Source organism: Notolepis coatsorum (assembly GCF_963971535.1).
Source record: "Notolepis coatsorum genome assembly, chromosome: 9".
Taxonomy (NCBI): Eukaryota; Metazoa; Chordata; class Actinopteri; order Aulopiformes; family Paralepididae; genus Notolepis; species Notolepis coatsorum.
Genome location: NC_140173.1, coordinates 85,768,614 through 85,785,834, shown reverse-complemented (window position 1 = coordinate 85,785,834; position 17,221 = coordinate 85,768,614).

Genomic DNA, 17,221 nt, shown 5'->3' with positions numbered 1-17,221 from the left:
ACCAGTCACCAGCCAACCAACCAACCAGCCACCAGCCAACCAACCAACCAGCCACCAGTCACCAGCCACCAGCCAACCAGTCACCAGCCAACCAACCAACCAGTCACCAGCCAACCAGCCACCAGCCAACCAGTCACCAGCCAACCAGTCACCAGTCTCCAGCCAACCAGCCAACCAGTCACCAGCCAACAAGTCACCAGTCACCAGTCAACCAATCACCAGTCACCAGCCACCAGCCAACCAGTCACCAGCCAACTAGTCACCAGTCACCAGCCAACCAGCCAACCAGTCACCAGCCAACTAGTCACCAGTCACCAGCCAACCACCCACCAGTCACCAGCCAACCAGTCACCAGCCAACTAGTCACCAGTCACCAGTCAACCAATCACCAGTCACCAGCCACCAGCCAACCAGTCACCAGCCAACTAGTCACCAGCCAACCACCCACCAGTCACCAGCCAACCAGTCACCAGCCAACCAGCCACCAGCCAACCAGTCACCAGCCAACCAGCCACCAGTCACCAGCCAACCAGCCAACCAGTCACCAGCCAACAAGTCACCAGTCACCAGCCAACCAGTCACCAGCCAACCAGCCAACCAGTCGCCAGCCAACCAACCAGCCAGCCAGTCACCAGTCAACCAATCACCAGTCACCAGCCCCCAGCCAACCAGTCACCAGCCAACTAGTCACCAGCCAACCAGTCAACCAGTCACCAGTCAACCAGCCAACCAGTCAACCAGCCAACCAGCCAGCCAGCCACCAGTCAACCAGCCAACCAGCCAACCAGCCAGCCAGCCAACCAGCCAACCAGCCACCAGTCACCAGCCAACCAGCCAACCAGCCAACCAGCCAACAGTCAACCAGTCACCAGCCAACCAGTCACCAGTCAACCAGCCAACCAGCCAACCAGTCACCAGCCAACCAACCAACCAGCCACCAGTCACCAGCCAACCAGCCACCAGCCAACCAGTCACCAGCCAACCAGCCACCAGTCACCAGCCAACCAGCCAACCAGTCACCAGCCAACAAGTCACCAGTCACCAGGAAAACCAGTCACAAGCCAACCAGCCAACCAGTCGCCAGCCAACCAACCAGCCAGCCAGTCACCAGTCAACCAATCACCAGTCACCAGCCCCCAGCCAACCAGTCACCAGCCAACTAGTCACCAGTCACCAGCCACCAGCCAACCAGCCACCAGCCAACTAGTCACCAGTCACCAGCCACCAGCCAACCAGTCACCAGCCAACTAGTCAACCAGTCACCAGTCAACCAGCCAACCAGTCACCAGTCAACCAGTCACCAGCCAACCAGTCACCAGTCACCAACCAACCAGCCACCAGCCAACCAGTCAACCAGTCAACCAGCCACCAGTCACCAGCCAACCAGTCACCAGCCAACAACCAAACAGTCAACCAGCCAACCAGTCAACCAGTCACCAGCCAACCAGCCACCAGCCAAACAACCAGCCAACCAGTCACCAGCCAACCAGCCAAACAACCAGCCAACCAGTCACCAGTCAACCAGTCACCAGTCAACCAGCCAACCAGCCAACCAGTCACCAGCCAACCAACCAACCAGCCACCAGTCACCAGCCAACCAGTCACCAGCCAACCAGTCACCAGCCAACCAGCCACCAGTCACCAGCCAACCAGCCAACCAGTCACCAGCCAACAAGTCAACAGTCACCAGCCAACCAGTCACCAGCCAACCAGCCAACCAGTCGCCAGCCAACCAACCAGCCAGCCAGTCACCAGTCAACCAATCACCAGTCACCAGCCCCCAGCCAACCAGTCACCAGCCACCAGCCAACCAGTCACCAGCCAACTAGTCACCAGTCACCAGCCAACCAGTCAACCAATCACCAGTCAACCAGCCAACCAGTCAACCAGCCAACCAGCCAGCCAGCCAACCAGCCACCAGTCAACCAGTCACCAGCCAACCAGTCACCAGTCAACCAGCCAACCAGCCAACCAGTCACCAGCCAACCAACCAACCAGCCACCAGTCACCAGCCAACCAGCCACCAGCCAACCAGTCACCAGCCAACCAGCCACCAGTCACCAGCCAACCAGCCAACCAGTCACCAGCCAACAAGTCACCAGTCACCAGGAAAACCAGTCACAAGCCAACCAGCCAACCAGTCGCCAGCCAACCAACCAGCCAGCCAGTCACCAGTCAACCAATCACCAGTCACCAGCCCCCAGCCAACCAGTCACCAGCCAACTAGTCACCAGTCACCAGCCACCAGCCAACCAGCCACCAGCCAACTAGTCACCAGCCACCAGCCAACCAGTCACCAGCCAACTAGTCAACCAGTCACCAGCCAACCAGCCAACCAGTCACCAGTCAACCAGTCACCAGCCAACCAGTCACCAGTCACCAACCAACCAGCCACCAGCCAACCAGTCAACCAGTCAACCAGGCACCAGTCACCAGCCAACCAGTCACCAGCCAACAACCAAACAGTCAACCAGCCAACCAGTCAACCAGTCACCAGCCAACCAGTCACCAGCCAACCAGCCACCAGCCAAACAACCAGCCAACCAGTCACCAGCCAACCAGCCAAACAACCAGCCAACCAGTCACCAGTCAACCAGTCACCAGTCAACCAGCCAACCAGCCAACCAGTCATCAGCCAACCAACCAACCAGCCACCAGTCACCAGCCAACCAGTCACCAGCCAACCAGCCACCAGCCAACCAGTCACCAGCCAACCAGCCACCAGTCACCAGCCAACCAGCCAACCAGTCACCAGCCAACAAGTCAACAGTCACCAGCCAACCAGTCACCAGCCAACCAGCCAACCAGTCCCCAGCCAACCAACCAGCCAGCCAGTCACCAGTCAACCAATCACCAGTCACCAGCCCCCAGCCAACCAGTCACCAGCCACCAGCCAACCAGTCACCAGCCAACTAGTCACCAGTCACCAGCCAACCAGTCAACCAGTCACCAGTCAACCAGCCAACCAGTCAACCAGCCAACCAGCCAGCCAGCCAACCAGCCACCAGTCAACCAGCCAACCAGCCAACCAGCCAGCCAGCCAACCAGCCAACCAGCCACCAGTCACCAGCCAACCAGCCACCAGTCACCAGCCAACCAGTCACCAGCCAACCAGTCACCAGCCAACCAGTCACCAGCCAACCAGTCACCAGCCACCAGCCAACTTTATGATGTCATTTGTTGCTGCTATTATACTATCAAAGAAAAACAAGCAATACAAAGAATAAAAAAGGAGAAAACCACAACAGTAACAATGGATGTGGGGGATTTTGTTAACACATCCCTCCCCATGTATCCTCCTTTCCTCACCCCTCACCCAGCAGGGTCAGGGTCAGCTTTTTCCCACAAGCTGACTCCTGAACAAGGACAAGAACAGGAGATAGCCTGTCACCAGTCAACCAGTCACCAGCCAACCAGTCAACCAGTCAACCTGTCACCAGCCAACCAGTCAACCAGTCACCAGCCAACCAACCAACCAGCCACCAGCCAACCAACCAACCAGCCACCAGTCACCAGCCAACCAGTCACCAGCCAACCAGTCAACCAAGTCACCAGCCAACCAGCCAACCTGTCAACCAGTCATCAGCCACCAGCCAACTAGTCACCAGTCACCAGTCACCAGCCAACCACTCACCAGCCAACTAGTCACCAGTCACCAGCCAACCAGCCAACCAGTCACCAGCCAACCAGCCAACCAGTCACCAGCCACCAACCAACCAGTAAACCAGCCATCCACCCAGTCACCAGCCAACAAGTCACCAGCCAACCAGTCAACTAGTCACCAGCCAACCAGTCACCAGCCAACCAGCCACCAGTCACCAGCCAACCAGTCACCAGCCAACCAGTCACCAGCCAACCAGTCACCAGCCACCAGCCAACTTCATGATGTCATTTGTTGCTGCTATTATACTATCAAAGAAAAACAAGCAATACAAAGAATAAAAAAGGAGAAAACCACAACAGTAACAATGGATGTGGGGGATTTTGTTAACACCTCCCTCCCCATGTATCCTCCTTTCCTCACCCCTCACCCAGCAGGGTCAGGGTCAGCTTTTTCCCACAAGCTGACTCCTGAACAAGGACAAGAACAGGAGATAGCCTGACACCAGTCAACCAGTCACCAGCCAACCAGTCAACCTGTCACCAGACAACCAGTCACCAGCCAACCAGTCAACAGTCAACCTGTCACCAGCCAACCAGTCAACCAGTCACCAGCCAACCAGTCAACCAGTCACCAGCCAACCAGCCAACCTGTCAACCAGTCACCAACCAACCAGCCAATCAGTCACCAGTCAACCAGTCACCAACCAACCAGCAAATCATTCACCAGCCAACCTGTCACCAGCCAACCAGTCAACCAGTCACCAACCAACCAGCAAATCAGTCACCAGCCAACCAGTCAACCTGTCACCAGCCAACCAGTCAACCAGTCACCAGCCAACCAGTCAACCAGTCACCAGCCAACCAGCCAACCTGTCAACATGTCACCAGCCAACCAGTCAACCAGTCACCAGCCAACCAGCCAACCTGTCAACCAGTCACCAGTCAACCAGTCAACCAGTCACCAGTCAACCAGTCAACCAGTCACCAGCCAACCAGCCAACCTGACAACCAGTCACCCGTCAACAAGTCACCAACCAACCAGTCAATCAGTCACCAACCAACCAGCCAATCAGTCACCAGCCAACCAGGCACTAGTCAACCAGCCAACCAGTCACCAGCCAACCAGTCACCAGTCAACCAGACAACCAGCCAACCAGCCAACCAACCAGCCAACCAGTCCCCAGTCAACCAGTCACCAGTCCCCAGCCAACCAGCCACCAGTCAACCAGTCACCAGTCACCAGCCAACCAGCCAACCAGTCAACCAGCCAACCAACCAGCCAACCAGTCCCCAGTCAACCAGTCACCAGTCACCAGCCAACCAGTCAACCAGCCAACCAACCAACCAGCCAACCAACCAGCCACCAGCCAACCAACCAGCCACCAGCCAACCAGTCAACCAGTCAACCAGCCACCAGCCAACCAACCAACCAGCCACCAGTCACCAGCCAACCACTCACCAGCCAACTAGTCACCAGTCACCAGCCAACCAGCCAACCAGTCACCAGCCAACCAGCCAACCAGTCACCAGCCACCAACCAACCAGTAAACCAGCCATCCACCCAGTCACCAGCCAACAAGTCACCAGCCAACCAGTCAACTAGTCACCAGCCAACCAGTCACCAGCCAACCAGCCACCAGTCACCAGCCAACCAGTCACCAGCCAACCAGTCACCAGCCAACCAGTCACCAGCCACCAGCCAACTTCATGATGTCATTTGTTGCTGCTATTATACTATCAAAGAAAAACAAGCAATACAAAGAATAAAAAAGGAGAAAACCACAACAGTAACAATGGATGTGGGGGATTTTGTTAACACCTCCCTCCCCATGTATCCTCCTTTCCTCACCCCTCACCCAGCAGGGTCAGGGTCAGCTTTTTCCCACAAGCTGACTCCTGAACAAGGACAAGAACAGGAGATAGCCTGACACCAGTCAACCAGTCACCAGCCAACCAGTCAACCTGTCACCAGACAACCAGTCACCAGCCAACCAGTCAACAGTCAACCTGTCACCAGCCAACCAGTCAACCAGTCACCAGCCAACCAGTCAACCAGTCACCAGCCAACCAGCCAACCTGTCAACCAGTCACCAACCAACCAGCCAATCAGTCACCAGTCAACCAGTCACCAACCAACCAGCAAATCATTCACCAGCCAACCTGTCACCAGCCAACCAGTCAACCAGTCACCAACCAACCAGCAAATCAGTCACCAGCCAACCAGTCAACCTGTCACCAGCCAACCAGTCAACCAGTCACCAGCCAACCAGTCAACCAGTCACCAGCCAACCAGCCAACCTGTCAACATGTCACCAGCCAACCAGTCAACCAGTCACCAGCCAACCAGCCAACCTGTCAACCAGTCACCAGTCAACCAGTCAACCAGTCACCAGTCAACCAGTCAACCAGTCACCAGCCAACCAGCCAACCTGACAACCAGTCACCCGTCAACAAGTCACCAACCAACCAGTCAATCAGTCACCAACCAACCAGCCAATCAGTCACCAGCCAACCAGGCACTAGTCAACCAGCCAACCAGTCACCAGCCAACCAGTCACCAGTCAACCAGACAACCAGCCAACCAGCCAACCAACCAGCCAACCAGTCCCCAGTCAACCAGTCACCAGTCCCCAGCCAACCAGCCACCAGTCAACCAGTCACCAGTCACCAGCCAACCAGCCAACCAGTCAACCAGCCAACCAACCAGCCAACCAGTCCCCAGTCAACCAGTCACCAGTCACCAGCCAACCAGTCAACCAGCCAACCAACCAACCAGCCAACCAACCAGCCACCAGCCAACCAACCAGCCACCAGCCAACCAGTCAACCAGTCAACCAGCCACCAGCCAACCAGCCAACCAACCAGCCAACCAGTCCCCAGTCAACCAGTCACCAGTCCCCAGCCAACCAGCCACCAGTCAACCAGTCACCAGTCACCAGCCAACCAGCCAACCAGTCAACCAGCCAACCAACCAGCCAACCAGTCCCCAGTCAACCAGTCACCAGTCACCAGCCAACCAGTCAACCAGCCAACCAACCAACCAGCCAACCAACCAGCCACCAGCCAACCAACCAGCCACCAGTCACCAGCCAACCAGTCACCAGCCAACAAACAAACAGGCAACCAGCCAACCAGCCAACCAGTCAACCAGTCACCAGCCAACCAGTCACCAGCCAACCAGTCACCAGCCAACAACCAAACAGTCAACCAGCCAACCAACCAAACAGGCACCAGCCAAACAACCAGCCAACCAGTCACCAGTCAACCAGTCACCAGTCAACCAGCCAACCAGCCAACAAGTCACCAGCCAACCAGTCAACCAGTCACCAGCCAACCAGCCACCAGTCACCAGTCAACCAGTCACCATCCAACCAGTCACCAGCCAACCAGTCACCAGCCACCAGCCAACTTCATGATGTCATTTGTTGCTGCTATTATACTATCAAAGAAAAACAAGCAATACAAAGAATAAAAAAGGAGAAAACCACAACAGTAACAATGGAGGTGGGGGATTTTGTTAACACCTCCCTCCCCATGTATCCTCCTTTCCTCACCCCTCACCCAGCAGGGTCAGGGTCAGCTTTTTCCCACAAGCTGACTCATGAACAAGGACAAGAACAGGAGATAGCCTGTCACCAGTCAACCAGTCACCAGCCAACCAGTCAACCAGTCAACCTGTCACCAGCCAACCAGTCACCAGCCAACCAGTCAACCAGTCAACATGTCACCAGCCAACCAGTCAACCAGTCACCAGCCAACCAGCCAACCTGTCAACCAGTCACCAACCAACCAGCAAATCATTCACCAGCCAACCAGTCAACCAGTCACCAACCAACCAGCAAATCAGTCACCAGCCAATCAGTCAACCTGTCACCAGCCAACCAGTCAACCAGTCACCAGCCAACCAGTCAACCAGTCACCAGCCAACCAGCCAACCTGTCAACATGCCACCAGCCAACCAGTCAACCAGTCACCAGCCAACCAGCCAACCTGTCAACCAGTCACCAGTCAACCAGTCAACCAGTCACCAGTCAACCAGTCAACCAGTCACCAGCCAACCAGCCAACCTGACAACCAGTCACCCGTCAACAAGTCACCAACCAACCAGTCAATCAGTCACCAACCAACCAGCCAATCAGTCACCAGCCAACCAGGCACTAGTCAACCAGCCAACCAGTCACCAGCCAACCAGTCACCAGTCAACCAGACAACCAGCCAACCAGCCAACCAACCAGCCAACCAGTCCCCAGTCAACCAGTCACCAGTCCCCAGCCAACCAGCCACCAGTCAACCAGTCACCAGTCACCAGCCAACCAGCCAACCAGTCAACCAGCCAACCAACCAGCCAACCAGTCCCCAGTCAACCAGTCACCAGTCACCAGCCAACCAGTCAACCAGCCAACCAACCAACCAGCCAACCAACCAGCCACCAGCCAACCAACCAGCCACCAGCCAACCAGTCAACCAGTCAACCAGCCACCAGCCAACCAGCCAACCAACCAGCCAACCAGTCCCCAGTCAACCAGTCACCAGTCCCCAGCCAACCAGCCACCAGTCAACCAGTCACCAGTCACCAGCCAACCAGCCAACCAGTCAACCAGCCAACCAACCAGCCAACCAGTCCCCAGTCAACCAGTCACCAGTCACCAGCCAACCAGTCAACCAGCCAACCAACCAACCAGCCAACCAACCAGCCACCAGCCAACCAACCAGCCACCAGTCACCAGCCAACCAGTCACCAGCCAACAAACAAACAGGCAACCAGCCAACCAGCCAACCAGTCAACCAGTCACCAGCCAACCAGTCACCAGCCAACCAGTCACCAGCCAACAACCAAACAGTCAACCAGCCAACCAACCAAACAGGCACCAGCCAAACAACCAGCCAACCAGTCACCAGTCAACCAGTCACCAGTCAACCAGCCAACCAGCCAACAAGTCACCAGCCAACCAGTCAACCAGTCACCAGCCAACCAGCCACCAGTCACCAGTCAACCAGTCACCATCCAACCAGTCACCAGCCAACCAGTCACCAGCCACCAGCCAACTTCATGATGTCATTTGTTGCTGCTATTATACTATCAAAGAAAAACAAGCAATACAAAGAATAAAAAAGGAGAAAACCACAACAGTAACAATGGAGGTGGGGGATTTTGTTAACACCTCCCTCCCCATGTATCCTCCTTTCCTCACCCCTCACCCAGCAGGGTCAGGGTCAGCTTTTTCCCACAAGCTGACTCATGAACAAGGACAAGAACAGGAGATAGCCTGTCACCAGTCAACCAGTCACCAGCCAACCAGTCAACCAGTCAACCTGTCACCAGCCAACCAGTCACCAGCCAACCAGTCAACCAGTCAACATGTCACCAGCCAACCAGTCAACCAGTCACCAGCCAACCAGCCAACCTGTCAACCAGTCACCAACCAACCAGCAAATCATTCACCAGCCAACCAGTCAACCAGTCACCAACCAACCAGCAAATCAGTCACCAGCCAATCAGTCAACCTGTCACCAGCCAACCAGTCAACCAGTCACCAGCCAACCAGTCAACCAGTCACCAGCCAACCAGCCAACCTGTCAACATGCCACCAGCCAACCAGTCAACCAGTCACCAGCCAACCAGCCAACCTGTCAACCAGTCACCAGTCAACCAGTCAACCAGTCACCAGTCAACCAGTCAACCAGTCACCAGCCAACCAGCCAACCTGTCAACCAGTCACCCGTCAACATGTCACCAGCCAACCAGTCAACCAGTCACCAGCCAACCAGCCAACCTGTCAACCAGTCACCAGTCAACCAGTCACCAGTCAACCAGTCAACCAGTCACCAGCCAACCAGCCAACCTGTCAACCAGTCACCAGCCAACCAGTCACCAGCCAACCAGTCACCAGCCAACCAGTCACCAGCCACCAGCCAACTTCATGATGTCATTTGTTGCTGCTATTATACTATCAAAGAAAAACAAGCAATACAAAGAATAAAAAAGGAGAAAACCACAACAGTAACAATGGATGTGGGGGATTTTGTTAACACCTCCCTCCCCATGTATCCTCCTTTCCTCACCCCTCACCCAGCAGGGTCAGGGTCAGCTTTTTCCCACAAGCTGACTCCTGAACAAGGACAAGAACAGGAGATAGCCTGTCACCAGTCAACCAGTCACCAGCCAACCAGTCAACCAGTCAACCTGTCACCAGCCAACCAGCCAACCAGTCACCAGCCAACCAGTCAACCAGTCACCAGCCAACCAACCAACCAGCCACCAGCCAACCAACCAACCAGCCACCAGTCACCAGCCACCAGCCAACCAGTCACCAGCCAACCAACCACCAGCCAACCAGTCACCAGCCAACCAGTCACCAGTCTCCAGCCAACCAGCCAACCAGTCACCAGCCAACAAGTCACCAGTCACCAGTCAACCAATCACCAGTCACCAGCCACCAGCCAACCAGTCACCAGCCAACTAGTCACCAGTCACCAGCCAACCAGCCAACCAGTCACCAGCCAACTAGTCACCAGTCACCAGCCAACCACCCACCAGTCACCAGCCAACCAGTCACCAGCCAACTAGTCACCAGTCACCAGTCAACCAATCACCAGTCACCAGCCACCAGCCAACCAGTCACCAGCCAACTAGTCACCAGCCAACCACCCACCAGTCACCAGCCAACCAGTCACCAGCCAACCAGCCACCAGCCAACCAGTCACCAGCCAACCAGCCACCAGTCACCAGCCAACCAGCCAACCAGTCACCAGCCAACAAGTCACCAGTCACCAGCCAACCAGTCACCAGCCAACCAGCCAACCAGTCGCCAGCCAACCAACCAGCCAGCCAGTCACCAGTCAACCAATCACCAGTCACCAGCCCCCAGCCAACCAGTCACCAGCCAACTAGTCACCAGCCAACCAGTCAACCAGTCACCAGTCAACCAGCCAACCAGTCAACCAGCCAGCCAGCCAACCAGCCAACCAGCCACCAGTCACCAGCCAACCAGCCAACCAGCCAACCAGCCAACAGTCAACCAGTCACCAGCCAACCAGTCACCAGTCAACCAGTCAACCAGCCAACCAGTCACCAGCCAACCAACCAACCAGCCACCAGTCACCAGCCAACCAGCCACCAGCCAACCAGTCACCAGCCAACCAGCCACCAGTCACCAGCCAACCAGCCAACCAGTCACCAGCCAACAAGTCACCAGTCACCAGGAAAACCAGTCACAAGCCAACCAGCCAACCAGTCGCCAGCCAACCAACCAGCCAGCCAGTCACCAGTCAACCAATCACCAGTCACCAGCCCCCAGCCAACCAGTCACCAGCCAACTAGTCACCAGTCACCAGCCACCAGCCAACCAGCCACCAGCCAACTAGTCACCAGTCACCAGCCACCAGCCAACCAGTCACCAGCCAACTAGTCAACTAGTCACCAGTCAACCAGCCAACCAGTCACCTGTCAACCAGTCACCAGCCAACTAGTCACCAGTCACCAACCAACCAGCCACCAGCCAACCAGTCAACCAGTCAACCAGCCACCAGTCACCAGCCAACCAGTCACCAGCCAACAACCAAACAGTCAACCAGCCAACCAGTCAACCAGTCACCAGCCAACCAGCCACCAGCCAAACAACCAGCCAACCAGTCACCAGCCAACCAGCCAAACAACCAGCCAACCAGTCACCAGTCAACCAGTCACCAGTCAACCAGCCAACCAGCCAACCAGTCACCAGCCAACCAACCAACCAGCCACCAGTCACCAGCCAACCAGTCACCAGCCAACCAGCCACCAGCCAACCAGTCACCAGCCAACCAGCCACCAGTCACCAGCCAACCAGCCAACCAGTCACCAGCCAACAAGTCAACAGTCACCAGCCAACCAGTCACCAGCCAACCAGCCAACCAGTCGCCAGCCAACCAACCAGCCAGCCAGTCACCAGTCAACCAATCACCAGTCACCAGCCCCCAGCCAACCAGTCACCAGCCACCAGCCAACCAGTCACCAGCCAACTAGTCACCAGTCACCAGCCAACCAGTCAACCAATCACCAGTCAACCAGCCAACCAGTCAACCAGCCAACCAGCCAGCCAGCCAACCAGCCACCAGTCAACCAGCCAACCAGCCAACCAGCCAGCCAGCCAACCAGCCAACCAGCCACCAGTCACCAGCCAACCAGCCACCAGTCACCAGCCAACCAGTCACCAGCCAACCAGTCACCAGCCAACCAGTCACCAGCCACCAGCCAACTTCATGATGTCATTTGTTGCTGCTATTATACTATCAAAGAAAAACAAGCAATACAAAGAATAAAAAAGGAGAAAACCACAACAGTAACAATGGATGTGGGGGATTTTGTTAACACCTCCCTCCCCATGTATCCTCCTTTCCTCACCCCTCACCCAGCAGGGTCAGGGTCAGCTTTTTCCCACAAGCTGACTCCTGAACAAGGACAATAACAGGAGATAGCCTGTCACCAGTCAACCAGTCACCAGCCAACCAGTCAACCTGTCACCAGCCAACCAGTCACCAGCCAACCAGTCAACAGTCAACCTGTCACCAGCCAACCAGTCAACCAGTCACCAGCCAACCAGTCAACCTGTCACCAGCCAACCAGTCACCAGCCAACCAGCCAACCTGTCAACCAGTCACCAGCCAACCAGCCAACCTGTCAACCAGTCACCAACCAACCAGCCAATCAGTCACCAGTCAACCAGTCACCAACCAACCAGCAAATCATTCACCAGCCAACCTGTCACCAGCCAACCAGTCAACCAGTCACCAACCAACCAGCAAATCAGTCACCAGCCAACCAGTCAACCTGTCACCAGCCAACCAGTCAACCAGTCACCAGCCAACCAGTCAACCAGTCACCAGCCAACCAGCCAACCTGTCAACATGTCACCAGCCAACCTGTCAACATGTCACCAGCCAACCAGTCAACCAGTCACCAGCCAACCAGCCAACCTGTCAACCAGTCACCAGTCAACCAGTCAACCAGTCACCAGTCAACCAGTCAACCAGTCACCAGCCAACCAGCCAACCTGACAACCAGTCACCCGTCAACAAGTCACCAACCAACCAGTCAATCAGTCACCAACCAACCAGCCAATCAGTCACCAGCCAACCAGGCACCAGTCAACCAGCCAACCAGTCACCAGCCAACCAGTCACCAGTCAACCAGACAACCAGCCAACCAGCCAACCAACCAGCCAACCAGTCCCCAGTCAACCAGTCACCAGTCCCCAGCCAACCAGCCACCAGTCAACCAGTCACCAGTCATCAACCAACCAGCCAACCAGTCAACCAGCCAACCAACCAGCCAACCAGTCCCCAGTCAACCAGTCACCAGTCACCAGCCAACCAGTCAACCAGCCAACCAACCAACCAGCCAACCAACCAGCCACCAGCCAACCAACCAGCCACCAGCCAACCAGTCAACCAGTCAACCAGCCACCAGCCAACCAACCAACCAGCCACCAGTCACCAGCCAACCAGTCACCAGCCAACAAACAAACAGGCAACCAGCCAACCAGCCAACCAGCCAACCAGTCACCAGCCAACCAGTCACCAGCCAACCAGTCACCAGCCAACAACCAAACAGTCAACCAGCCAACCAGCCAAACAGGCACCAGCCAAACAACCAACCAACCAGTCACCAGTCAACCAGTCACCAGTCAACCAGTCACCAGCCAACCAGTCACCAGCCAACCAGCCACCAGTCACCAGCCAACCAGTCACCATCCAACCAGTCACCAGCCAACCAGTCACCAGCCACCAGCCAACTTCATGATGTCATTTGTTGCTGCTATTATACTATCAAAGAAAAACAAGCAATACAAAGAATAAAAAAGGAGAAAACCACAACAGTAACAATGGAGGTGGGGGATTTTGTTAACACCTCCCTCCCCATGTATCCTCCTTTCCTCACCCCTCACCCAGCAGGGTCAGGGTCAGCTTTTTCCCACAAGCTGACTCATGAACAAGGACAAGAACAGGAGATAGCCTGTCACCAGTCAACCAGTCACCAGCCAACCAGTCAACCAGTCAACCTGTCACCAGCCAACCAGTCACCAGCCAACCAGTCAACCAGTCAACATGTCACCAGCCAACCAGTCAACCAGTCACCAGCCAACCAGCCAACCTGTCAACCAGTCACCAACCAACCAGCAAATCATTCACCAGCCAACCAGTCAACCAGTCACCAACCAACCAGCAAATCAGTCACCAGCCAACCAGTCAACCTGTCACCAGCCAACCAGTCAACCAGTCACCAGCCAACCAGTCAACCAGTCACCAGCCAACCAGCCAACCTGTCAACATGTCACCAGCCAACCAGTCAACCAGTCACCAGCCAACCAGCCAACCTGTCAACCAGTCACCAGTCAGCCAGTCAACCAGTCACCAGGCAACCAGTCAACCAGTCACCAGCCAACCAGCCAACCTGTCAACCAGTCACCCGTCAACCAGTCACCAACCAACCAGTCAATCAGTCACCAACCAACCAGCCAATCAGTCACCAGCCAACCAGACACCAGTCAACCAGCCAACCAGTCACCAGCCAACCAGTCACCAGTCAACCAGACAACCAGCCAACCAGCCAACCAACCAGCCAACCAGTCCCCAGTCAACCAGTCACCAGTCACCAGCCAACCAGCCACCAGTCAACCAGTCACCAGTCACCAGCCAACCAGCCAACCAGTCAACCAGTCACCATCCAACCAGTCACCAGCCAACCAGTCACCAGCCAATGCGCCAAACAGGCACCAGCCAAACAACCAGCCAACCAGTCACCAGTCAACCAGTCACCAGTCAACCAGCCAACCAGCCAACAAGTCACCAGCCAACCAGTCAACCAGTCACCAGTCAACCAGTCACCAGCCAACCAGCCACCAGTCACCAGTCAACCAGTCACCATCCAACCAGTCACCAGCCAACCAGCCACCAGTCACCAGCCAACCAGTCACCAGCCACCAGCCAACTTCATGATGTCATTTGTTGCTGCTATTATACTATCAAAGAAAAACAAGCAATACAAAGAATAAAAAAGGAGAAAACCACAACAGTAACAATGGAGGTGGGGGATTTTGTTAACACCTCCCTCCCCATGTATCCTCCTTTCCTCACCCCTCACCCAGCAGGGTCAGGGTCAGCTTTTTCCCACAAGCTGACTCCTGAACAAGGACAAGAACATGAGATAGCCTGTCACCAGTCAACCAGTCACCAGCCAACCAGTCAACCAGTCAACATGTCACCAGCCAACCAGTCAACCAGTCACCAGCCAACCAGCCAACCTGTCAACCAGTCACCAACCAACCAGCCAATCAGTCACCAGTCAACCAGTCACCAACCAACCAGCAAATCAGTCACCAGCCAACCTGTCACCAGCCAACCAGTCAACCAGTCACCAGCCAACCAGCCAATCAGTCACCAGTCAACCAGTCACCAACCAACCAGCCAATCAGTCACCAGTCAACCAGTCACCAGTCAACCAGTCAACCAGTCACCAGCCAACCAGCCAATCAGTCACCAGTCAACCAGTCACCAACCAACCAGCCAATCAGTCACCAGCAAACCAGTCAACCAGTCACCAGCCAACCAGTCACCAGTCAACCAGTCAACCAGTCACCAGCCAACCAGTCACCAGCCAACCAGTTAACCAAGTCACCAGCCAACCAGCCAACCTGTCAACCAGTCACCAGTCAACCAGTCAACCAGTCACCAGCCAACCAGCCAACATGGCAACCAGTCACCAGTCAACCAGTCAATCAATCACCAACCAACCAACCAATCAGTCACCAGTCAACCAGTCACCAACCAACCAGCCAATCAGTCACCAGCCAACCAGGCACCAGTCAACCAGCCAACCAGTCACCAGTCAAGCAGTCACCAGTCAACCAGACAACCAGTCAACCAGCCAACCAGCCAACCAGTCCCCAGTCAACCAGTCACCAGCCAACCAGCCACCAGTCAACCAGCCAACCAACCAGCCAACCAGTCACCAGCCAACCTGCCAACCAGTCACCAGTCACCAGACAACCAGCCAACCAGTCACCAGTCAACCAGTCACCAACCAACCAGCAAACCAGTCAACCAGCCAACCAGTCAACCAGTCACCAACCAACCAGCCAACCAGTCAACCAGCCAACCAGTCACCAGTCACCAGCCAACCAGTCAACCAGCCAACCAACCAACCAGCCAACCAACCAGCCACCAGTCACCAGCCAACCAGTCAACCAGTCAACCAGCCACCAGTCACCAGCCAACCAGTCACCAGCCAACAACCAAACAGGCAACCAGACAACCAGCCAACCAGTCAACCAGTCACCAGCCAACCAGTCACCAGCCAACCAGCCACCAGCCAAACAACCAGCCAACCAGTCACCAGCCAACCAGCCAAACAACCAGCCAACCAGTCACCAGTCAACCAGTCACCAGTCAACCAGCCAACCAGCCAACCAGTCACCAGCCAACCAACCAACCAGCCACAAGTCACCAGCCAACCAGTCACCAGCCAACCAGCCACCAGCCAACCAGTCACCAGCCAACCAGCCACCAGTCACCAGCCAACCAGCCAACCAGTCACCAGCCAACAAGTCACCAGTCACCAGCCAACCAGTCACCAGCCAACCAGTCGCCAGCCAACCAACCAGCCAGCCAGTCACCAGTCAACCAATCACCAGTCACCAGCCCCCAGCCAACCAGTCACCAGCCACCAGCCAACCAGTCACCAGCCAACTAGTCACCAGTCACCAGCCAACCAGTCAACCAGTCACCAGTCAACCAGCCAACCAGTCAACCAGCCAACCAGCCAGCCAGCCAACCAGCCACCAGTCAACCAGCCAACCAGCCAACCAGCCAGCCAGCCAACCAGCCAACCAGCCACCAGTCACCAGCCAACCAGCCACCAGTCACCAGCCAACCAGTCACCAGCCAACCAGTCACCAGCCAACCAGTAACCAGCCACCAGCCAACTTCATGATGTCATTTGTTGCTGCTATTATACTATCAAAGAAAAACAAGCAATACAAAGAATAAAAAAGGAGAAAACCACAACAGTAACAATGGATGTGGGGGATTTTGTTAACACCTCCCTCCCCATGTATCCTCCTTTCCTCACCCCTCACCCAGCAGGGTCAGGGTCAGCTTTTTCCCACAAGCTGACTCCTGAACAAGGACAAGAACAGGAGATAGCCTGTCACCAGTCAACCAGTCACCAGCCAACCAGTCAACCAGTCACCAAACAACCAGTCAACCAGTCACCAGCCAACCAACCAACCAGCCACCAGCCAACCAACCAACCAGCCACCAGTCACCAGCCGCCAGCCAACCAACCAACCAGTCACCAGCCAACCAGCCACCAGCCAACCAGTCACCAGCCAACCAGTCACCAGTCTCCAGCCAACCAGCCAACCAGTCACCAGCCAACAAGTCACCAGTCACCAGTCAACCAATCACCAGTCACCAGCCACCAGCCAACCAGTCACCAGCCAACTAGTCACCAGTCACCAGCCAACCAGCCAACCAGTCACCAGCCAACTAGTCACCAGTCACCAGCCAACCACCCACCAGTCACCAGCCAACCAGTCACCAGCCAACTAGTCACCAGTCACCAGTCAACCAATCACCAGTC